Genomic DNA, 24,921 nt, shown 5'->3' with positions numbered 1-24,921 from the left:
GCATGGCAACCCACTCCAGTATTCTTGCCTGGAGAATCCCATGGACAGAGGAGGCTGGTGGGCTGCAGTCCTCAGGGTCTCAAAGAGGTGGACATGACTGAAGCGACTTAGTACATGGCACAGGAGTTGTTTGCTCATAAGAAAGAAAAGATGTATCAGGACTCCATGCTGACCAGGTTGTGACTCCAGAGAGAATAGAATCTAGAGAATAGAATCATTATGTACGTGGTTCTGTGGTTACACTTCTAGAATTAGATCCAAGCTCTTCTAGTTACCCTGTGTGACCCAGGAGGAGTAATCTAACCTCTCTGTGCCTGACTTTTCTCAGCATTAAAATGAGAGTAATAATGGTAGCTACTTGCCAGGTTAGTTGTAACGTTAAATGAGTTATTACCTGTAGAGCATTCAAACAGTGCTTGATATGTAATAAGTGCTCAGTGAATGCTAACTGTAAATTTTAACATTTGAAGATGCACTAAGAAGGTTAAAAATATCCTGAAAGATAACTATTCTGCTGCCTGCCATTCCATCTGAGAGCTTAATTTATGTGGTTCTTTTTAATACAATTTTATGATTTTAATAATAAAATTATATTCATTTAATAAATGAATATAATTTTATTCATTTATTTGGCTGTGCTGGGTCTTCATTGCTGCTCAGGCTTTTCTCTAGTTGTGGCAAGTGGGGGCTACTCCCTAGTTGTGGTGCCCAGGCTTCTCATTTGGAGGCGTCTCTTGTTGTGGAGCACAGGCTCTGGGGCACTTGGGCTCAGTAGTTGCAGCTCCTGGGCTCTAGAGCACAAGCTCAGTAGTTGTGGCACTCAGGCTTAGCTGCCCTGCAGCGTGTGGAATCTTCCAAGACCAAGGATGGGACCCATGTCTCTTTCATTGGCAGGTGGATTCCTTACCATTGAGCCACCAGGGAAGCTCTACATGGTTCTTGATGACTTTTTGATCTTTAAGAGTCATGTTTCAAAATGTGAATCATCCACAGGGTCTTACCCAAAGCTGCTCTCAATAAACACTTGAGCAAGGTTCTGTTGGCCAGGCATACTGCCTGGGTGGGGTATCACTCCAGGGAAGGGGAAGAGGTGCTGGGCAGTGGGAAAGCTTCTGAGACAAACTTAACTCATTCACACCAAACTTAACACACCAGGTACAATTTTTCCAGTTGTGAGGAAATTCTTAAGTTTCTGGCATTTCAGTCCTAATCAGCAGAGAAAGAATGTGCCCCTATTGTTCTGTGAGAAAACACAGATGGTTAGGATACATTTTCTGGCTCCTTGATTGAACCCTAGGAAGGAAAAATGTGTCTCATTCACAAGAAGTCATGGGGACTTCCCTGGTGGTTCAAAGTGGTTAAGACTGTGCTTTTAACGTAGGGGGCGCAGGTTTGATCACTGGTTGGGGAACTAGATCCCACACGGTAAGACTAAAAACAAAAACAAGTCATGGAAGGGCAGGAACTCTTGAAAAAGTGGTGGAGGTTGTGACAGAGCTCATGTGAAGGAATTCAGGAGTCTTTGCTTTGTATGAAGAAGCTGAGTTAGCATATGGCTGAAGTTGCATGCTTGCCAAGCCAGTGCTTGAGACATCAAAAGACAGGAAGGCAAGGACAGACAGACAGACACTCACACACGCAATCAAAGAAGAGGCTAGGTTATAAATATATATTCTATTGAAATACCAAGTTATGTTTTATGGCTTAGTTTTTTTTTCCCTAAGAGCCATCAATTTAATATATTTTGTTTCCACTAACTTAAACAGAACCATATAATTATTCCTTTATAGATCCTCTAACCAAATACATTTAAATACTTACTATTTATCCTAGCACATTTTTCTGCTCTAACACAGTGGATTTCTCTTCCGATTAATAATACCCGGAGGATTCTGCACAAATCTAGCTTTTTGAGCTTAGGCCAAAAAACATGGATCAAATGATCTCTAAGGCCCTTTTCAACTCTAAATCTCTTCCATTTAAAAAAATTGTTTATACAAATTTTAAAGATTACTTTCCATTTATACTTACTATGAAATATTGGCTATATTCCCCACATTGTATATACATTCTTGAGCCTATCTTACACCTAATAGTTTGTGCCCCCCTACTTCTACTCCCCCCCATATTGCCCCTTCTCTCCATTTGTAATCACTAGTTTGTTGTCTGTATCTGTGAGTCTGCCTCTTTTGTGCCATATTGACTAATTTGTTGCATTTTTTAGGTTCCACATTTACATCACATCATAGAATGTATCTGTTTGATTTATTTCATTTAGTGTAACGCCCTCCAAGTATTTTTGTTCTTGAAATACATATGTCAGAGAAAGGAATTATAATTGTCTCAACGTGTGGCTTTTTTAGTGGTGTTGATCTTATCTCCATTGCAAGGTTTGTTCAGTAGACCAAGAACATCTTGGTCTTTTAAAGTCTTTTAAAGTCACACACGGAAGAGTGACATTTTTATTTCAAGGAGAAAATGAAGATATGCTTACTTGTACTAGAACAAGGAAGATCAGGTCATTCTTCGTTAACAAACTTCCAAAATTTGAAAGGTTTATAGTAACAAGAGTTTATTTTTGCTCTTAGGACATGGCCATCATGGGCGGGCTGCAGGCGCCACTCCACCTGCAGCCTCTCATGTGAGGATATAGGTTGATGGAGCAGCCACTATCTCAAACATTGCTGGGTTTCGTGGCTGAAGGACAGCACTCGGGTGGATCTTGCACTAGCAACTAAATGTTCCAGCCTGGAAGCAACACAAGCCATTTTTGCTTACAATTCATTAGACAGAATAAATCATACAGTCACCCAACTACAAGGGGTCCTGGTGTGTATAATTCTTCTCTGGGCTCTCAAGACAAGGAACTTCAACTATAGGATGCAGAGATTAATGGGTTAGCTTACTTTAAAAATTCAAATAATAGAAAATTGTCAGTCAGTAATACCCAATAGATAACTATTATTAACAAGTTAAGTTGGTGGGTATTTTCTAGTCCCTTATCAAAGTGTACATATATGCACACATATATACACATGATTTAATTTAAAAGTATCCCACTCGAAATGCTCTTTCTATAGTCTGCTTCCCTTCTACCCTTAAGCATATAGCAAGGTTATATTTCTCCATGTCAAGACACTGAAGTCTACCTCTTATCTTTTAACTGCTGTGTACTATTCCACTTTATGGATAGACTATGAGTTGTTTAATTAATTCCCTATAGAGGCACAGTTAGATTCTTTCTAGTTTTTTATATTATTAAACAGTGCAATCAGTATTCTTGAACACACAACTCAGCTAGCAGTATATGTTTGTGACAAAAAAATAAATCGAGGAAGATAAACAATCACAGTGATATAAGACTTCAAATACATGGCTGGTGAAGAAAACAACATATTATTCAATCTCTTTTCACCTGGCTCAGCATATTTCAATGGCAGTAAAGTTGTAGGAATTCCTAACTATCTTAATGTAGCATGTCATTCATTTTAGCATCTCTAGAGCTCCTTTAAACTCCTGAATTCCTGTTCAAGTTAAAAAAATGTCTTGATTATAAAATTTAGCATCCCCTCTGATCTTTTGGGGCTTCCCAGGTGGTTCAGTGGGTAAAGAATCCACCTGCTGATGCAGGAGACTCAGGTTTGATCCCTGGGTCAGGAAGATCCCCTGGAGGAGGGAATGGCTACCCACTCCAGTATTCTTGCCTGGAGAATCCCATGGACAGAGGAGGCTGGCGGACTAGAGTGCATGGGGTCATAAAGAGTTGGACACGACTGAAGCGACTGAGCACAAACACATACTCTGATGCTGTGGAAATAAGGTATATTGCAGTGTTACTGCCTTATTTGAGAAACCAATCTCCTGAAAAGTGAACACGATGTGACCCTTCATTTATTTTTTATCTTCATTTTATCTTCATTTCCAATTCCTCAACTGAGGAATGACTAGTGATTTAAGTGAGAAATCGGAATCTAAATATAGTCAGGGTTTTAGTAGTTTAAACCAATCATGAGGACATTAGCTTGAAGAGCTCTGGGACTCCCACTGCAGAGGTGCTTACAGTCCCAAGAGGAGAGCTCTGAGCTTGATAGCCATGAGTTTTTTTTTTAATTCATTTATTTTTTATTGAAGGATAATTGCTCTCTAGAATTTTGCTATGAGTTTTGATGGGTTAAGTAGTTTGTAGCTGGTTGTGGAGTTGTGAGGGAGGGCGCTGTGGAAGATAAATGAGTTCCTCAACATCTGAACTTACTCCTCCGGCCACTCAGGTCAGCTCAGTTCTTCTTGAAGTTCTCACTGCGACACAGTCAGCATCAGGCCTGGAGCCCCACAGGTAACAGAAACCCCTGTGAACCAACCAAAATACCGGGGAGGGATTGAGTAGCTTTAGCAAATTCTCACAGGGGAAAAAGTGGAGGAGGGACTATTAAAGATAGGCTGGTACATCCTTATCAGGTGAGCTTTATAAGGACTCATGAAAGACAATTGGAAGCAACCAGAAAAAAATGTCTTCTTGTTTGAAAGAAAAGTGAAAGTGTTAGTCACTCAGTTGTGTCCAACTCTTTGTGATCGCATGGACTGTAGCTCCCCAGGCTCCTCTGTCCATGGAATTCTCCAGGCAAGAATACTGGAGTCGGTTGCCATTTCTTTCTCCAGGGGATCTTCCCAACCCAGGGATTGAAACTGGGTCTCCTGCATTGCGGGCAGATTCTACCGATGAAGCCACCAGCAAAGACCCTTTTTCTTCTTCCTGTTTAAGTTGATCTATTTGCCTTTCAATTCAAGCTGTATATGAACTGCATACTTTAAAAATCTATTCTATTTCAGTAGTTGTTTTATTTTATTTATGGAGTTGTTTTCTTCGGTTCTGTGTATGAGACAGGGAAAGAGAGAAAAAGGAGGAAAGTAAATGATATAATCAAGAATTATACCAAATTATTATTTCTAATTTACAAGTATAGAGTAAGGGTGTATTAGACCAGGCTGCATAGCAAAGTACCATAGAGTGGGTGGCTTGTGAAGTGAAGTTGCACAGTCGTGTCCGACTCTTTGCGACCCCATGGACTGTAGCCCACCAGGCTCCTCGGTCCATGGAATTCTCCAGGCAAGAATACTGGAGTGGGTTGCCATTTCCTTCTCCAGGGGATCTTCCCAACCCAGGGATCGAACCCGGGTCTCCTGCATTGTAGGCAGACGCTTTACCATCTGAGCTACCAGGGTGGCTTAGACAACTGAAATTTTTTTCTCACAGCTCTGGAGGCTGGGAAATCCAAGATCAAGGCATCACCAAGGTGAGTTTCATTCTGAGGCCTCTTGACTTGTAGGAGGCTGCCAGGTGAAGTGTACTCACATGAGCTCTTCTTTGTGAGACAGAAGAGAGGGGTAGGGCTCTCTGGTGTCACTTCTTGCAAGGCCGCTAATCCCATCATGGAAGCCCCACTCTCATGACCTCATCTAACCCTAATTTCCCAAAGATCCCATCCTCAGATGCCTGCACACTGGGGATTAGGGTGTCAACACATGATTTTGGGAGGGACACAGACTTTCAGTCCACAATGTGTGCATATGTGCTAAGTTGTTTCAGTTCAGTTCAGTTCAGTTCAGTTCAGTTGCTCAGTTGTGTCCGACTCTCTGCGACCCCATGAATTGCAGCACGCCAGGCCTCTCTGTCCATCACCAACTCCCGGAGTCTACCCAAACCCATGTCCATCAAGTCGGTGATGCCATCCAACCATCTCATCCTCTGTCGTCCCCTTCTCCTCCCGCCCCCAATCCTACCCAGCATTAGGGTCTTTTCCAATGAGTCAACCCTTCGCATGAGGTGGCCAAAGTATTGGAGCTTCAGCTTCAACATCAGACCTTCCAATGAACATCCAGGATTGATCTCTTTTAGGATGGATTGATTGGATCTCCTTGCAGTCCAAGGGACTCTCAAGAGTCTTCTCCAACACCACAGTTCAAAAGCATCAATTCTGCGGCGCTCAGCTTTCTTCACCATCCAGCTCTCACATCCATACGTGACCACTGGAAAAACCATAGCCTTGACTAGACGGACTTTTGTTCACAAAGTAATGTCTCTGCTTTTAAATATGCTATCTAGGTTGGTCATAACCTTCCTTCCAAGGAGTAAGCATCTTTTAATTTCATGGCTGCAGTCATGAAATGACTGTGATCAGCAGTGATTTTGGAGCCCAAAAAAGTAAAGTCTGACACTGTTTCCACTGTTTCCTCATCTATTTCCCATGAAGTGATGGGACCAGATGCCATGATCTTGGTTTTCTGAACTTTGAGCTTTAAGCCAACTTTTTCACTCTCCTCCTTCACCTTCATCAAGAGGCTCTTTAGTTCTTCTTCACTCTCCGCCATAAGGGTGGTGTCATCCGCATATATGCCAGCAAATTTGGACAACTCAGCAGTGGCCACAGGACTGGAAAAGGTCAGTTTTCGTTCCAATCCCGAAGAAAGGCAATGCCAAAGAATGCTCAAACTACCGCACAATTGCACTCATCTCACACGCTAGTAAAGTAATGCTCAAAATTCTCCAAGCCAGGCTTCAGCAATACGTGAACCGTGAACTTCCAGATGTTCAAGCTGGTTTTAGAAAAGGCAGAGGAACCAGAGATCAAATTGCCAATATCCGCTGGATCATCAAAAAAGCAAGAGAGTACCAGAAAAACATCTATTTCTGCTTTATTGACTATGCCAAAGCCTTTGACTGTGTGGATCACAATAAACTGTGGAAAATTCTGAAAGAGATGGGAATACCAGACGATCTGACCTGTCTCTTGAGAAACCTGTATGCAGGTCAGGAAGCAACAGTTAGAACTGGACATGGAACAACAGACTGGTTCCAAATAGGAAAAGGAGTACGTCAAGGCTGTATATTGTCACCCTGCTTATTTAACGTATATGCAGAGTACATCATGAGAAACGCTGGGCTGGAAGAAACACAAGCTGGAATCAAGATTGCCGGGAGAAATATCAATAACCTCAGATATGCATCCAACTCTTTGTGACCCTGTGGACAGTAGCCCACCAGGCTCCTCTGTCTGTCCGTGGGACTCTCCAGGCAAGAGTACTGGAGTGGGTTGCCATGCTTCCTCCAGGGGATCTTCCTGACCCAGGGGTTGAACTGGTATCTCTTAAGTCTCCTGCATTAGGAAGCGGGTTCTTTACCACTAACACCAGCTGGGAAGCCCTCAGTCCTCAATAAGGGGTGTTAAATTCTTTACTTACTCTTCAGTCCCCAAGGAGTTCCTAGAAAACTGAAGTTTAAAGAAAATTATATTTGATAAATATCTAATCTAAAAAGCACCACTATATAAATGATGCACACACAAACATTTATCGTTGTCTTCTTTATCTCACACTGGGCAGAACTTCCCTGCCTTCATTTTTACCCTCATCTCTCACGAAAAAAATCTTTGCAAATTTGTTTTTGTGTTTTTGCAGTGCTGGATTCAGATGAAGATTAAAGAAGCAATGAGAGGCAGTGAAAAGCACATTAGAGATGCTGATCCCTGGGACCAACCTCTAGACACCCTTCTGTTTGTCAATTCCCCTGCTACCACTAACTACTCAAGTCTTCAGTCTGACTGCATTTTGTTATCTACTTGAAATTCCACAATTAAAGGATCATGTGAACTAACAAGAAATAGCTTTAAACATGCAAATATTTGTGTGTGTGTGTTTAGAAGAATGCCATGTTAACAGACTTTTAAAATTATTCTGACAATAGTGGGGCTCCCAGGTTCTTTCCTTGCTGGCAAGTGGCTGAAACTAACTCTGCTTAGACCACTTCTGTGATTTGTTTGCAGGGGAGGAGATGGAGTGTGGAGTAATGGATGTGAGGAGAAGTCAGAATATGGCCCCAAGTGTGTCCATCCCAGCACATGTCATCCTTTCAGGGCGTCAGTGTTCTCATCAGTAAGTGACAGATTTGGACTGGACGATCTCTAAAGTCAAATAAGAAGTTAACAAGGTGCACATGTGGCACCTTGAAAAGTGCTTCTTCCATGAATGGGCACTCTGAATATTTGTTGGATGAGTGACATGAAGAAAGGCTATTGAAGTATCCTTGAAAAGCCCACTAGAAGCTGGGTCTGGAGTCTTGTAAAAGTGCGCTGACAGAGCATAACAACTTCCTCTCACCTGTGCTAAGGTTTCCTGAGTGTGACCCCTTGTTTTTCTTCCTTTTCTTCTTTGTCAGTCCTTGCTGGCCTTGATCTTGGAGGCTGTCTGATCGTTTGCTATCACTGTAAGTAAACTGTTCACTCCTTGTAACTTGCACTTGAAAATGAACAAGGGTAGCCTCTTGCAGAAAAAGGGACGTAATTTTATGAATACAGGGAAGGCAACTACTGCTTGATTCCTGGAATCATACAAAGAGCTCCTTTCCTGAGCTCAAGGTTTCATCATATTTGGTCATATAGCAAAACATCACTGAAAACTTGGGCTCTGGCCTTTCCTTTGACCTAAATAACTAAGTGACATGGCACTTAAGTGCAATGCTCCCTGTACCTTGCTTTTCTTAGAGTACTCCATTAGTCCCTTTAGAATCTAGCACAGTGTACAAAGCAAATATTCACAGCCTTGAATTATCTTTATGTAGAAATGTTCAAGTGATGTCATTCCACTGGATTTACTAGGAACATTAGCAACAATTTTATATTACTTATTTTGGAAAGAAGACCTTCAAGGCAAATAAGAGTAGCTTGTTTCTATCGTCTCTTTCTTGATGATCCATTAGATTAGAACGATAACAAGTATACATGGAAAGGAAGTTAAGATGCTGGAAGAACTAATAATTTTTGTTAAACAAGGAGTTGTCTGCGATCTTACTTGAGAGAGAGAAGCAAGATTTCACCCATGATATGGCCACATTCTGACGATTCTGTGATGGTGAAAGCGGTTCATCCTTTCAGGGTGTCAGTGTTCTCATCAGTAAATGACAGACTTGGACTGGACGATCTCTAAAGCCAAATAAGAAGCTATCATTTTTTCTTTCCTTGAACTTATTCATTTATTCAAAAACAATTAATTGAGGGCATGGCGATATGGCAGTGAGCAAAATGGATAAACATACCTGCCCTGTGGAGTTTCCATTCTAGATGGAGAAAGACACACAATTAATAAATAAAAAATATAATTAAATTCACATATATGTATATTTCAGAGGGTGGGAAGCACAGTTGAGGGAGAAATATGAAAAGAAAGGGAAGGGGAAATTCGAAGGCGGAGTGACATTAAAATGATGTGGTCCAGAAAGTCATCTAGACATGCATACTTCCAACAGGACAGGGTTGGACTTACCTAAAGAAACCCCATGTAACTGTCTTGGAGTCCATACTTTCCATGAAAAGGTTTTTTTAGCCAAATATATCTTTGACTTGATTTCATTTATCTATTTATCTTTCACGTACAATTAAAAAAATTGAATTATAATGTACCCACAATAAAAAAACTCCCAGTCTTAAAGATTGGCTTGATGAATATTAACAGTCACAGTGACCTGTGTAATGATCACACAAAGCAAGATATAGAACATTCCCATCATTCCATCAGGCTTTCCGGGTGGCTCAGCAGTAAAGAATTCACTTGCTAGGCAGAAGACTCAGGAGATGCCACTCGTTCGATCCCTGGGTTGGGAAGATCCCCTGGAGGAGGGCACGGCAACCCACTCTAGTATTCTTGCCTTGGAGAATCCCATGGACAGAGGAGACTCGCAGGCTACAGTCCATAGGGTTGCACAGAGTCGGACATGACAAGTGACTGAGCACATCATTACATTATTCCTCCCTCCACTCAACTTCTTGCCCCCTCCCTGACACATAAATCAATTTTTGACGTGTATAATCAAAGAGAGGCTTCCCAGGTGGCTCTTGTGGTAGAGAACTCTCCTGTTAATGCAGGAGACGTAAGATATATGGGTTCGATCCCTGGGTCTGGAGGAGGGCATGGAAACCCATTCCAGTATTCTTGCCTGGAGAATCCCTATGGACAGAGGAGCCTGGCAAGCTATGGTCCGTGGTGTCACAAAGAGTCATACACGACTAAAGTGACTTAGCACACACATGCATAATCAAAGAGAGTTTTGCCTATTCTCAGTCTTCACGTAGATGGAAAAGTGAAAGTGAAAGTCGCTCAGTCATGTCCGACTCTTTGTGACCCCATGGATTATACAGTCCACGGAATTCTCCAGGCCAGAATACTGGAGTGGGTAGCCATTCCCTTCTCCAAGAGATCTTCCCAACCCGGGGATTGAACCCAGGTCTCCCACATTGCAGGCAGATTCTTTATGAGCTAAGCCACCAATGGAAGCATACTGTATATATTGGTTTGTCTCTTCTTTGCATGATTTTGAAGTTTGTCCATTATGCTTTCTGTAACAGTATTTTGTACCTTTTAATTGCTGAGTAGTATTCCATTGTATGAAGAAGGAAATGGCAAACCCATTTCCTAGTATTTTCTAGTATTCTTGTCTGGAAAACCCCATGGAAAGAGGAGCCCGGTGGGCTACAGTTCATGGGGTCACAAAAAGTCAGACAGAAATTAGTGACTGAACACCAACAATAATTCCATTGTGTAGATTTACTAGGTTTTTAAATAGGGACTTTTCATGAATGAGAGCCTTTCCTGCCCCAAATATGGATCAGAATCTTTCTGCTGAAAGGGAAGTGTAGAACTAAAGGATCTGTCTGGTGATCTCACTGCTGGATCACCCATCCTGTTTCTCATGTTTAACTAGTGTTGGTGGGCTTCTTCCTCTTCTGAGTGTCAACAGGAGGCCTTACCCTTGTCAATATCTTGGTCTTGCCCTCCAGGCACCTGGCTATTTCAGGCTTCCACTCCTGGAGGCTGGACTCTCCAGGCCTTTCTCATCACCACCAATCCATTTTCTTAGATGTGCAATCTGCCAGCCACTTCCTTTGTCCAGGCACCTCCAAATGCTGCAGGATGGAGCTGCAATCCCACGTCCTTAGCTGCAGTATCTGGCACTAAGGAGTTCGGGTTTATACTTAACTAGTTTGAAGAGATTCTGCCTGGGCTCCTCCTTTATTTAGCTCATGACTCTTTTTTCTCATCCCACTTGCTGCTTTGAATGTCAGGATGTGCAGAATGGAGTAGCTGAGGTTTAGAAGGGTGGAGAAACTGTTCATCTTAGGCCTTGTCTTTAAAAAGCGTTTCATCTTCCTTTTGATCAATTACTGAATAGAGCAAGCCTGGCTTGTCTGAGGAGGTGTTTACAATGTGAAAAAGGCATACTCCATGGGTGTTTGGAGGATGCATAACTCCATGTGCACAGGTTTAAAAAAAAAATGATAAATGATTTTCATAGAGAAACACTGCATTCTGAAGGGTGACTCGGCACAAGCTCCAGTTAGCTGATACATGATCTCCTGCAGGTATTACTCTGCATCCCTGGTGCAATGAAGAAGGCCATTTGCGCCAGGGAGAGGCCTGGAACTAGCCAGAGGTATTTGGCTGTCACCACCTGTCTTAAACTCCATTCATTAGTTTCCTTAACATTTGCCTCAGCTATTTACATAGGATTCCTGAGCAGCAAGAAGGGAAATATCAGGGCAACCAAGCCATGGTTTGGAGCCATGATGTGTATAGTTAGGGGACTGGTTTTATCTGCCTGCTCTTTCCTTCCCCATGACATTGATTCTTCTCTTGAAAATCAGGCTTTCAATGGGTGACTATACTGTGGTATATTCCTATGGTAGAATAATATGTGAAAATCAGAAGTGAATAAGCTAGAACAACACTTAGCAAAGCATAGTCATTTTGTATCCAAAAAAATATGAAGTTAAAAAACCTGCAAATTATGTATGTACAATATGGCACTATTTATGTAAAAAAATTAAATATGCAAAATGATCCTGTATGTTATCTAGAGAAATTTACATATTATAACAGTTTAAAAATATGCTTCTGTATGATAACCTGCAAATTCAGAATCAAGGTTCCCTCTGGTGGGGGTTTGGAGAGGAATACATCTGGGAGGGGACCACAAGGAACTACAATTATGCTTATAGTAGTTAATTTGGGGGCAGGGCGTTTCCCTGACACTGTGTGGAATATGGGATCTTAATTTCCCCAACGGGGATGGAACCTGCACCCTGCATTGGAAGGCAGAGTCTTAACAGCTGGAGCACAAGGGAAGTCCCAGAATTTAATTGATAGATGGTGACCCCAAAGGTATTCTATATTGTTATTCATATGTTTTTATATATTAAAACATTTTATAATAAATAAATAAAAATTGTTCATTGCAGTAAGATAATAATTGGTTTTTATTCTCTATATTATTACATTTCTGATATTCATTCATTTTCACCAGTTGCCAAATTATAGATTTTGGTTAAGAAATGAAGTTTGGGGGAGGGGTGCTCTTAGATTTCAAAATTTATGTGTCAATGAATTGTTCTTAGAAGGCAGGTTTACCTTCTCAAACAAATACGTGGTATTATGTCAACCTAGTTAATGATGTGGAACACAGGATTTTAAATAAATGCTGCTGTAACTCTTTTTTTTCCCCCAAGAATTCTATAATTTACTCATTGATTAAGTGTTATTAAGACTACTATGTTATTACACTGGGGTAAGTAACATGATGTGTGGGGATGGAAAAAAATTTACTCAACAAAATGTAAAATACACAATGCAAAACAAAAGTATTTTAGCCAATTTCCAAAGAGGCAATGCAGCAGAGTACAATGTGCATAAACCCATTGGGAACAGCCATACTAGAATGAATGAGTGTGGTTTGCTGAGCTGTTTCAGGCTTGTCCCAGTCTGGGATGGGGTGACAGGAGCTGGATTTGGGTCAGGGCCTTCTGTAGCTGAGAGCAACAAACCTCTCAAACTCGGTCCAGTCCCATCTGCATTCTCCTTTCCTGGGTTTCTGGATTCCTAAGGTTCGTTCCCTGAAAATCTACAAAAGCCATTCTGAACTAGGGATCCCCTCCCCCTCTCTCTGGCTGGTCCAGAGCTGTGGGTAATGTTGACATCCAGCATGCGTGAGGATGCAAAGGGGCACCCTATGAAAATGGAGATGTAAAGGCAGAGGAAGAGAAATGATGCAATTTCTTTTCCAGCTAAGGAGAAGGATAGCAGAAATGAACTAGATCTGGGAGGAAATTTATATTAGGGGATAAACAAATGAGTTTTGTGCCCGCCTCTTTAAGTCTCTTCAATGCCGTGTTCATTTCTCTTTTTTGATTACCAGGTAGTGCTGTCCTCAGTCTCTTGGGGCATACTTCTTTCCTGTTCTGGCACAAACTACCCCTCAGGGCTTAAAGACATGCAGATGACAGATGATCAAGGTATGCATCTCTTAATCAAGCTGCCGTATTCGCCCATCTAAAGAGCTGTTTAAAAAACACATCTAGCAGATCTCAGCCTCCAATATTCACATCTTATTTACTCCAACTTTCACTTTTGAAAAATCTAGAGAAATTCGCATGCAGGCTGTGACCAAAGGAGAGGACAAGCTAAAAATTCCCTCTGCAGGGGAAGGACATTTCTTTATTTTAAATTCAGCTGCTGATTTTATTAGCTGCTGTCCTGACCTTTCAGGCAGCTTAAGGATTGTTTACATTAACATTGAAAATGTAAACTTGCATGGCCAGGGTGCTTTTCTAAATGACGCTCTTTAGATAGCTTTTCATTTGTTGGATGATAATTACTATTTTTTTTTTCTCTTTTGGCTTTAACGTGGAAGAAAAGTACTATGGCACAGTTTCCTTCTCTATTTACAGACTGAGCACTTGCCGTATGTCCAGCCCCGGACATTGTCTTTCTACCCAATCTTATCCCTCTGCCAAGAGAGCAAAATCACATTTCAAAAATATTATTTCCACCTTGTACACTGTTGGTGGGAATGTAAATTTGTGCTGTCATTATGGAAAACAGTATGAAGGATTCCCCAAAAAACCGAAAAATGGAATTACTGTAGAACCCAGCAGTTCCATTCCTGGGTATATATCCAAAAAAACCCCTACAAAACCCAAAAACATTAATTCAAAAAGATACATGCACCTCAATGTTTCTAGAAACATTATTTACAATTGCCAAGATATGGAAGAAACTTATGTATCTATCAACAGATAGATGGATAAAGAAGATGTTATATATATGTATATGTAAAATGGAATACTACTCAGCCATAAAAGAGAATGAAAACTTGCCATTTGCAGCAACATGGATGGACTTGGAAGGCATTATGCTCAGTGAAAGGCAGAGAAAGACAAATACTGTATGATATCACTTACATGTAGAATCTTAAAAAGTACAAGAAACCAGTGAATATAACAGAAAAGAAGCAGACTCACAGATACAGAGAACAAACTAGTGGTTACCAATGTGTGTAGGGGGCAGTATAGGGGTGTGGGTGGGAGTTACAAACTATTGGGTGTAAGATACGCTCTAAGGATGTATTGTATAATGTGCAGAATATAGCCCAGTATTTCCTAATACCTATAAATGAAGTTTAACCTGTAAAAATTGCATAAAAATTAAAAAAGTATTTCCACATGTCTACAGATAGACCAGATATTTGGGTGCATCTCAGCATGAAACAAAGCAGTTTTGGTCCTGGTATTCTAAAAGATTCAACTTGTTTCACTTTTGCTTACATTTTCTTTGGGAAAAAGTCATTTCCTAGTGAAATGCTATGGATGTAGGACAGGATTCCACAAGTAGGAGATGAACAAAAAGTCTTCCCTAGTAAATTTCTAAGTAAGTCCCTCTAGAAATGTTCTGGTTGGGAACACTTCATGGAACTTCAGGGCTAAATTGATCCCCTTCTCTGGAAGTCACTCTTGGGGTTCCTTTCTCACGCTGGATTCCTGAGAAATGCAAAGCAGCTGATTCTCTTCAACCAAAATTTGGAGCTCTCAGAGAGAGGTACAGGACAGGAAATGATGTAGGTATTTGACTGTTACCTGACATTCCTTCTAGTCAGAAAATTCAAATCTTCCTTGAGCTGTGATGAAATGGCACAGTAATTAGCCAAATTTCTACCTCACTTGGCATTGTACGTAATATGCCTTAATAAATATTTCAAACTCACTACTATACGTATTGAATGGTTCACTCTAAACCAGTGTAATCTGCTCAATCAAAAACCATTCAGATCTCTAAAAATAAAATGGACTTCTATTATACAATTGACAATTCCCCCTTTTTGTGTACTCAACAAGTGTCAGGCTCCTCCAAGGTATTTTTCATATCTTATTTCTAATCATGGTAAAATCCAGAGAGGTGGGCATTGTTATGCCTATTTCAGAGATGAAGAAACTGAACTTGAGAAACAGCAACTGACCTATTCAAACTTATATAGACAGAAATTGGCATCACAGGGTGGAAAGTCACCTCTTATCTGTTGCTGGAGTTAGCCCTCTGTCCACTTTACCAAACCCCTTCCATGTTCAAAACCATCAACACGGTCACTGGGTACCTGATTAGGTAAATGCGGTACCGAATCCGTTTGCTTTGTTTAGAACAACTGAGACAGAGATGCATTTCATTGACTTGACTGAGGATAAGTGCGTTACAATTAGATGTGTTTCATGTTTCATGGGCCTTATCTTTGGAAAGCATCTTTGACAGTGAATTTACCTTTTGATAATGCACAGGACATGGGAGGGATCTTGCAAAAATCACATGCTTCCTAGTATTGATCCTTTGCAGGGGGTTTTTGGTTGTTTCTCTTATCATTACATGGGATGTTAACCTGGACAGTTTACTCTCTTAGCTGATGTACGCTTGGACAAATTTTAATTTTCAATCTTGCCAGCTATGAAAAGTGACAACAAAACATGTAAATATTACACCTAACCCAGCAGTCCTTTCAATGGCAGGAGAATTGTTTCTTTGTGGTACAAAAGAGACTTTCTATCTGCCACTTGTATAAAATAAGCTCCTATTTGGGGTTGTTTTTGGAGGGCAAAGGGTGCTGCTGCTTATCTGATTGTACTTAGTGATACATTTTAATCTATGATTTATACAACCTGACATTGACGTTCATTTAGCTCACATTACAAGCGAAGTAATTCACTCCTTAATGAAATGTACCCTACACGACATATTGACCATGTGAGCTGACAATCATGGCTCTAAAACAGGCCTAGGTAACATTTTCTTTTAAGTAGGCTGTCAGTTAATAAACTTAAAACAAGGCCTGCTGACCTGCCGTTCTTCCAGAAGTATTTTATTGGGGCATCAGAGAAGCACATACTAATATCAACTATCGAAATGGAGGGAAAGAGCAAAAAAAAATGCATGTATTCAATGTTGTTCATATGAAGAGCCTTTCCATGAATTTATGCAATATCCCCTCCAACTTTTTATTTTGAAAAAAAACTTTCAAGCCTATAGAAAAGTAGAAAACATAGCCACATGAATATCTGTACACCTTTCACCTAGATTCAACTAATTGTTAATATTTTGTCACCTTTGTGCACTCTGTGTGTGTATGTGCATTTGTATTATTTTAGAGTAAATTCAGATATTATGACTCTTCACTTCTAAAATGCTTCAGCTTGTATCCTGTGATGATCAGAGCATCCTCCCATATAACTAAAACACCATTAACACACAACTAAGAAAATGGACAATGCAATAATATAATCTAATATATAGTTTATATTCCAGTTCCCCCAACTGTCCCCAAAATGTATTTGAAAGCCATCTTTTTAAAATACAGAACTGAATCAAAATTTACACTTTGCATCTGGTTGTTAAGTATTTATTCAGAATTTTACCAGTAAAATTATAAAATATATAGAATTTTAATTTTATATGTAAAATTGTAAAGAGTTTTACCAGTAAAAATGAAAGCAGCTTTGATCCACAATGATCTGAAAGGGCTATCGATAAACTGTTAGGAATGCTTTATACCAAAGTATTTCTAATAGGTTCTACTTACAAAGTATATAATTCATCTTAGTGGTCATTTTTTTTTTCCCTAACATATTTCAGTCTATTTCCTTTTACTATATTTAAATTGGTGGACATGGGGAAATAGTATTACTGATTTAAAAAATTTCAATCTCATAGAGATATATGTTTTATTCTAAGGATTCAAAATCGTTGTAGGATTAAAATCCCAACCTAGAGGATTCATTCCAGCCCTACACAAAAAGGGAAAAGAATCATGAACTTTTCTGCTTAAAGCAGAGCTTTTCAGAGATATATTTAGAATGAATTATAAGTTTCAGATAATTGAGTTTTCTTCTAACTTAGACTTCTTCTTATTTTCTTGAAAGCAAAATGTGTTAAATTAAAAGTGGAAAGGAAAATTAATTTCAAGGAACACATTCACTGGGGCAAACGATGATTTTATTACTGCCATGGACATTCAAAGATCAAGTTTAAGGGAATGTGATTGAATTTAGTATCACAAATGCACTTCTCATGTATAATAATATGTATCTAAGGGCCGGGGCCGGGGCCGGCAGCCGAGAGGGGCTAGGCTGGGCTGGGCTGGGGGCCGGGGGCGGCGGCGAGAGGAATTACCCAAAGCCCAGGGAGCAGGGGCTGCGTGGGCACAGGAGGGCCGAGAGGAGTTACTCCACATTCAAGGTCAGGAGGGGCCGTCGTGAATAGATACCCGTTGTCCAAGGTAAGGAGCAACGGCTGCACTTTGCTGGAGCAGCCATGAAGAAATACCCCACGTCCAACGTAAGAGAAACCCAAGTAAGATGGTAAGTGTTGCGAGAGGGCATCAGAGGGCAGACACACTGAAACTAAAATTACAGAAAACTAGCTAATCTGATCACACGGACCACAGCATTGTCTATCTCAATGAAACTAAGCCATGCCATGTGGGGCCACCCAAGATGGATGGGTCATGGTGGAAAGGTCTGACAGAATGTGGTCCACTGGACCACTTCAGTATTCTTGCCTTGAGAACCCCATGAACAGTATGAAAAGGCAAAAAGATAGGACACTGAAAGATGAACTCCCCAGGTCAGTAGGTGCCCAATATGCTAATGGAGATCAGTGGAGAAATAACTCCAGAAAGAATGATGGGATGGAGCCAAAGCAAAAACGATACCCGGCTGTGGATGTGACTAGTGATAGACACAAAGTCCGATGCTATAAAGAGCAATATTGCATAGGAACCTGGAATGTTAGGTCCATGAATCAAGGCAAATTGGAAGTGGTCAAACAGGAGATGACAAGAGTGAACGTCGACATTAGAGGAATCAGCAAACTAAGATGGACTGGAATGGGTGAATTTAACTCAGATGACGATTATATCTACTACTGTGGGCAAGAATCCCTTAGAAGAAATGGAGTAGCCATCATGGTCAACAAAAGAGTCTGAAAGGCAGTACTTGGATGCAATCTCAAAAACGATAGAATGATCTCTGTTCGTTTCCAAGGCAAACCATTCAATATCACAGTAATCCAAGTCTATGCCCCGACCAGTAACGCTGAAGAAGCTGAAGTTGAATGGTTCTATGAAGACCTACAAGACCTTCTAGAACTAACACCCAAAAAAGATGTCCTTTTCATTATAGGGGACTGGAATGCAAAAGTAGGAAGTCAAGAAACACCTGGCGTAAGAGGCAAGTTTGGCCTTGGAGTACAGAATGAAGCAGGGCAAAGGCTAATAGAGTTTTGCCACGAGAACGCACTGGTCATAGCAAACACCCTATTCCAACAACACAAGAGAAGACTCTACACGTGGACATCACCAGATGGTCAACACCAAAATCAGATTGATTATATTATTCTTTGTAGCCAAAGATGGAGAAGCTCCATACAGTCAGCAAAAACAAGACCGGGAGCAGACTGTGGCTCAGATCATGAACTGCTTATTGCCAAATTCAGACTTAAACTGAAGAAAGTAGGGAAAACCACTAGTCCATTCAGGTATGACCTAGGTCAAATCCCTTATGAGTATACAGTAGAAGTGACAAATAGATTTAAGGGACTAGATCTGATAGACAGAGTGCCTGATGAACTATGGACAGAGGTTCGTGACATTGTATAGGAGACAGGGATCAAGACAATCCCCATGGAAAAGAAATGCAAAAAAGCAAAATGGCCGTCTAAGGAGGCCTTACAGATAGCTGGGAAGAGAAGAGAAGCGAAAAGCAAAGGAAAAAAGGAAAGATATTCCCATCTGAATGCAGAGTTCCAAAGAATAGCAAGGAGAGATAAGAAAGCCTTCCTCAGCGATCAGTGCAAAGAAATAGAGGAAAACAACAGATTGGGAAAGACTAGAGATCTCTTCAAGAAAATTAGAGATACCAAAGGAACATTTCATGCAAAGATAGGCTCGATAAAGGACAGAAATGGTATGGACCTAACAGAAACAGAAGATATTAAGAAGAGGTGGCAAGAATACACAGAAGAACTGTACAAAAAAGATCTTCACGACCCAGATAATCATGATGGTGTGATCACTCACCTAGAGCCAGACATCCTGGAATGTGAAGTCAAGTGGACCTTAGAAAGCATCACTACGAACAAAGCTAGTGGAGGTGATGGAATTCCAGTTGAGCTATTTCAAATCCTCAAAGGTGATGCTGTGAAAGTGTTGCACTCGATATGCCAGCAAATTTGGAAAACTCAGCAGTGGCCACAGGACTGGTAAAGGTCAGTCTTTGTTCCAATCCCAAAGAAAGGCAATGCCAAAGAATGCTCAAACTACCGCACAATTGCACTCATCTCACATGCTAGTAAAGTAATGCTCAAAATTCTCCAAGCCAGGCTTCAGCAATATGTGAACTATGAATTTCCAGATGTTCAAGCTAGTTTTAGAAAAGGCAGAGGAACCAGAGATCAAATTGCCAATATCCGCTGGATCGTTGAAAATGCAAGAGAGTTCCAGAAAAACATCTATTTCTGCTTTATTGACTATGCCAAAGCCTTTGACTGTGTGGATCACAACAAACTGTGGAAAATTCTGAAAGAGATGGGAATACCAGATCATCTGACCTGTCTCTTGAGAAACCTGTATGCAGGTCAGGAAGCAACAGTTAGAACTGGACATGGAACAACAGACTGGTTCCAAATAGGAAAAGGAGTACGTCAAGGCTGTATATTGTCACCCTGCTTATTTAACTTATATGCAGAGTACATCATGAGAAACGCTGGGCTGGAAGAAACACAAGCTGGAATCAAGATTGCCGGGAGAAATATCAATAACCTCAGATATGCGGATGACACCAACCTTATGGCAGAAAGTGAAGAAAAACTAAAGAGCCTCTTGATGAAAGTGAAAGAGGAGAGTGAAAAAGTTGGCTTAAAGCTCAACGTTCAGAAAACTAAGATCATGGCATCTGGTCCCATCACTTCATGGGAAATAGATGGGGAAACAGTGCCAGACTTTATTTTTTTGGGCTCCAAAATCACTGCTGATGGTGATTGCAGCCATGATATTAAAAGACGCTTACTCCTTGGAAGGAAGGTTATGGCCAACCTAGTTAGCATATTTAAAAGCAGAGACATTACTTTGCCACCAAAAGTCCATCTAGTCAAGGCTATGGTTTTTCCAGTGGTCATGTATGGATGTGAGAGTTGGACGGTGAAGAAAGCTGAGCGCCGCAGAATTGATGCTTTTGAACTGTGGTGTTGAAGAAGACTTTTGAGAGTCCCTTGGACTGCAAGGCGATCTAATCAATCCATCCTAAAAGAGATCAATCCTGGGTGTTCATTGGAAGGACTGATGTTGAAGCTGAAACTCCAATACTTTGGCCACCTCATGCGGAGAGTTGACTCATTGGAAAAGACCCTAATGCTCCGTAGGATTGGGGGCGGGAGGAGAAGGCGACGACAGAGGATGAGATGGTTGGATGGCATCACCGACTCGATGGACATGGGTTTGGGTAGACTCCGGGAGTTGGTGATGGACAGAGAGGCCTGGCGTGCTGCAATTCATGGGGTCGCAAAGAGTCGGACATGACTGAATGACTGAACTGAGCTGAAGGTTTTGTAAAGTGGCTGTAGAAGTGCTTTAGAGTTGTACTTAAATACTGAGAAGCTGCGTTTTGTAAATTACAGTTTGTGTGGATCCTATGTACTCTATTTTATGTCATATTTTCATCTGCAGTGCAAAAACTATTGCAGAAAATAGAAGAGGGGAATTGTGACCTTTTATGTTCACTTGCTAGAAGACAGTAACTTTGTTTTCAAAGTAGCAAAACAATATTATCCTTTTTCATATTAAATCATAAAAAGGCTTATGTTCAATTTAATATATTTAAAAAAACAGCCCCCCACCAAATCCTTGTCCACTGGTGATTGTCATTGAATTTTAAAATTAACTAGAATATTTTTCCTCCATAGTAGAAAAAAGTGGAGAAAATGAGGTAGAAAAAGACATATTTCATCACATCTAAGACATATTTTCACCTTTTAATATTTGAAATAAAGCTGTACCTTGAAAGAGAAATCACAAAAATTTTAAATTAATATTTTTCCTTTCTTAGTGATATTATATAAAGTAATTGTGCTTCTTATAGTGGATGGTTTCTTACTTTCCATGAAATATAATGCTGAACAATATAATGTGCCATACTATATATCCCATCTATGAGAATTCATAGCAAAGGGACGTAGTTTTTATGAGCATTGTAGTACTGAGTATTTGTATGGTTGAGAAATTAGACACGTGGTCCCAAAGAGCTTATCATACAAAGGATGGTTTGTTTGTGCTGTGCTATGCTAAGTCGCTTCAGCCGTGTCTGACTCTTTGTGACCCTATGGACCTTAGCCCATCAGACTCTTCTGTCCATGGGATTATCCAGGCAAGAATACTGGAATGGGTTGCCATGACCTCCTCCAGGATAAGGATGGTTTATCTTTGGATAAATCAACAAACATTAAATTAGATTTACTCAGAAATATTAGTGGCCGACCTATCAAGTGCCTTTTTGAGGAACATAATTGTCTGGTTTTAACCTAGTCAGCTCCTACATTTCTATTTCTGGTTTTGGTTGAATTTATTTAGAGGGTATCAACTTTTCATTCAGAGCATCTACCATTTCTACTACCATAAATAATGCTTTCAAAGCCCAGGCAATGTGGATGTCAGCCTGTTATCCAATCACTCTGAGAGGCAGGTTTCTATAGACAAACCTTTTGCTACTGAAAACAATCTTAATACTGGAAGGACGAATTCACAGATTATTCTGAAGACACTAAACTTGTAGTCACAGTGTTTCTTTGTGTTCAAGAAAGTGAAAACTAGCTGACATGGCAAACATGTGGTAGTCCAGGGAAAGCAACTGTTTCAGCATCGTGGGAGATTTTGGACCCTAGATAACAGTGCTGTTATAGAAGATGGAAGATGCGTGTTGTCATGAGGGCTCCCCGCCTGTTCTGATCCATAGAGCCTTCCAGGTACGTGCATAGGCCCTGGTAACAGTGCACAGCTTTCATGTAATTTAGGGTTATTCTGGCCTCTCAAGTAAAAGTCCTGTGTTGAAGATACAGCTTCAAAAGACTACATTGCTACTATCATGAACCAATGGGCAAATTTCATTCATGGCCCAAGCCAGCCTGATTGAGTAGGGCTGCAATTCTGGAATGTCACCTCAGCGTGTGCAGAGAACCTTAACTGATTCATGAAAAACTGGAGGCATCCAGATAATTTTCTATAATGAATCCAAGATCCTCTTAGAGAAAGATTTTGTCCCAGACTCCTGGACACCAAGGCCTGTATGGCAGAGGCTTTACTTTATATTTTTGAGTACTTTTTCTTAAATTATACCTAAAAACAGAAAAAAAAATACATAAATTATAAGGCCAGCTAGTGAATTTTCACAAGCTGAATGTGCCTGCAGGCAGTATCGGGCTCAAACATCAGAACATTTACTGCTTCACTTCGTCCTGTTGCATCCCTCAGCCCCTTCAATTCAACTTCCCCAAGGGGAGTTTTTTTATTTTATTTTATTGGAGGATAATTGCTTTACAATATTGTGTTAGTTTCTGCCATATATCAACATGAATCAGCCACAGGTATACACATGTCCCCTGTGTATACCCCCTCCTGAACCCCCTTCCCCCCGCCCCTCTCCGTCCCACGCCTCTAGGTTGTCACAGAGCACTGGGTTGGACTCCTTGTGTCACACAGCAAATTCTACCTTGCTATCTACTTTACATACGATAATGTATGTTTCCATACTATTCTCTCAATTCGTCCCACCCTCTCCTTCCTCCACTGTGTCCACAAGTCTGTTCTCTATTGTCTCCATCTCCGCCCCTCAAGTAGGTTCATCAGTACCATCCCTCTAGATTCCATACACATGCATTAATATACAATATTTGTCTTTCTCTTTCTGACTTACTTCACTCCTTATAATAGACCCTAGGTTCATCCACCTCATTAGGATGGACACAAGGGAAATTTTTGTAACTTTCTGATTTTAATCTCTATGAAGGAGCCTGTTCCTTCATTTTGCCCTACCCCATTAATTAAACGGCCACAAATTCTTCTTCATCTTTCAGTTAAGGTCAGTTCCTCAGTCATGTCCAACTCTTTGCAACCCCATGGACTTCAGCACACCAGGCTTTCCTGTCCATCACCAACTTTCAGAGCTTACTCAAACTCATGTCCATTGCATTGGTGATGTCATCCAACCATCTCATCCTCTGTTGTCCCCTTCTCCTCCTGCCTTCAATCTTTCCCACCATCAGGGTCTTTTCCAATGAATTGGTTCTTCGCATCAGGTGGCCAAAGTGTTGGAGTTTCAGCTTCAGCATCAGTCCTTCCAATGAATATTCAGGACTAATTTCCTTTAGGATTGACAGGTTGGATCTCCTTGCAGTCCAAAGGACTCTCAAGAGTCTTCTCCAACACCACAGTACAAAAGCATCAACTCTTCAGCGCTCAACTTTCTTTACAGTCCAACTCTCACATCCATACATGACTACTGGAAAAACCATAGCTTGCAGAGAAAAGGCTACTTCATACCCTAGTTTCAGAAGAAAACCACTGAGAAAATAATAAAATAGGATGTTGGGGTCATCTCCCAAAAGCATTATAATAGAGGCAGAAGGGGTGGTCCTGAGATAAGGATACAGTCATGCTGATATGGATACCTTAGATATGGCAGAGGGAAAGTTGGGGTTTTCTGAGTCACATAGGCAGAGTATCTAAATGCCTTTAAATGCTGGGGAAAGCACTAGTTAGGAGGAAATATTGGAAAATGAATTTTTTTAAATGTTAAAAAGTGATGTGTGGACCACCTTCTATATCCTCTAGTCTTATTGTCTACAATGTGTGCATGCTAAGTCATTTCAGTTGTGTCCAACTCTTTGCGACCCTATGGACTGTAGCCTGCCAGCCTCCTCTGTTCCATGAAATTCTCCAGGCAAGAATACTGGAGTGGGTTGCCATCCCCTCCTCCAAGGGATCTTCCTGGCCCAGGGATAAAACTGGCATCTCTTATGTCTGCTGCATTGGCAGGCTGGTTCTTTACCACTAGCACCACCCAGGAATCCCCATTATTGTCAACATGAGCTCCCAGATATGATCAGTGCTAGGATCAGAAAAAAAGGAAAAAAACTCTTTTGTGAAATAGTTTCTTGCTGTTAATAGGACAGTAAGAGGAGTTGCACTGGGTGGGAGGGGGGTGGCAGGCGGAAGGAGTGGAGAGTTCAGTTTAGTCTCAGCTTCCAATGTTGGGGGGTGGTGTGGAAGGAAATGGACTGAAACCATCAACTCCTTTCTACGAACTGTCAGTACAGACTAGGAAAATAATGCTAGAGATGTTAATATTTGACTCCAAGGCTTTTGACTGTGTGTGGCTGGGCAATGGGGTGGGGTTGGACATGTCACTGAAATTTGCAATTGATGCATGCCCACCATTCTGAGAACTGTATCCCCTGCCTGTATGATTTAGCATGACAACCAGATTACATTTATACAATTAATTAATGTTTGCTTGACCA

At 40.8% G+C, this 24,921-nt stretch overlaps 1 long non-coding RNA gene across 1 annotated transcript; it reads left to right on the top strand.

The window, feature by feature from the left end:
* The first annotated feature begins 284 nt into the window (after positions 1 to 284).
* LOC145503764 (uncharacterized) lies at positions 285 to 7,649 on the top strand. Its single transcript, XR_014051733.1, has 3 exons — positions 285 to 365; positions 5,252 to 5,291; positions 7,453 to 7,649. It is a non-coding gene; the product is annotated as an uncharacterized LOC145503764 (long non-coding RNA).
* The last annotated feature ends 17,272 nt before the right edge of the window (positions 7,650 to 24,921 follow it).

The sequence above is a fragment of the Giraffa tippelskirchi genome, chromosome 4 (assembly GCF_054371585.1).
Source record: "Giraffa tippelskirchi isolate mGirTip1 chromosome 4, T2T-mGirTip1v1.2.pri, whole genome shotgun sequence".
Taxonomy (NCBI): Eukaryota; Metazoa; Chordata; class Mammalia; order Artiodactyla; family Giraffidae; genus Giraffa; species Giraffa tippelskirchi.
This window is presented reverse-complemented; position numbering and strand designations above follow the sequence as displayed.